The sequence below is a fragment of the Papilio polytes genome, unplaced genomic scaffold (genome assembly GCF_000836215.1).
Source record: "Papilio polytes unplaced genomic scaffold, Ppol_1.0 DF822178.1, whole genome shotgun sequence".
Taxonomy (NCBI): Eukaryota; Metazoa; Arthropoda; class Insecta; order Lepidoptera; family Papilionidae; genus Papilio; species Papilio polytes.
In genome coordinates, this window is record NW_013527026.1 from 5,630,473 (window position 1) to 5,630,976 (window position 504).

Here is a 504-nt window from a genome sequence, read left to right on the forward strand (position 1 = left end):
TTTATTGTTTACATTTGTCAAATTATCAATAGCAAATGTCAAAATGACATGACATGACAAACCTTGGCAATCTCGCTTCCTTGATGTTGGCAGCAACTTATGGTCTCTTTCCCACATTATCGTTTTTATCCAAAACATTTAAACCCTAACATTAATGGCGTGAAAATATATAGCCTAAAGCGTGACGTAAGTGTAGGGCTTTTTATTAAATAAATAGTTATTCAAAAATATGCTGTAATTGCTGACGTCTTAGGCAACAAAGAAGTGTGTGTTTACGCTTTATTATAATAGTATAGAAGTATAGATTTGATGTATTTGTATAGACAACCGGTAGTCTGCACAATTATTCAAATGTTGTCGACGAACATTCTCACTAATATTCGTGGTAAGCTTTCAGTAGTTAAACATATGAACATGTCAGTTGCTACAAACGTTTATTTATTCATACATAGACAAACTGTGTTTTAAATGCTAGAACAGATTACGTAAAGGTTTAACGTTTTA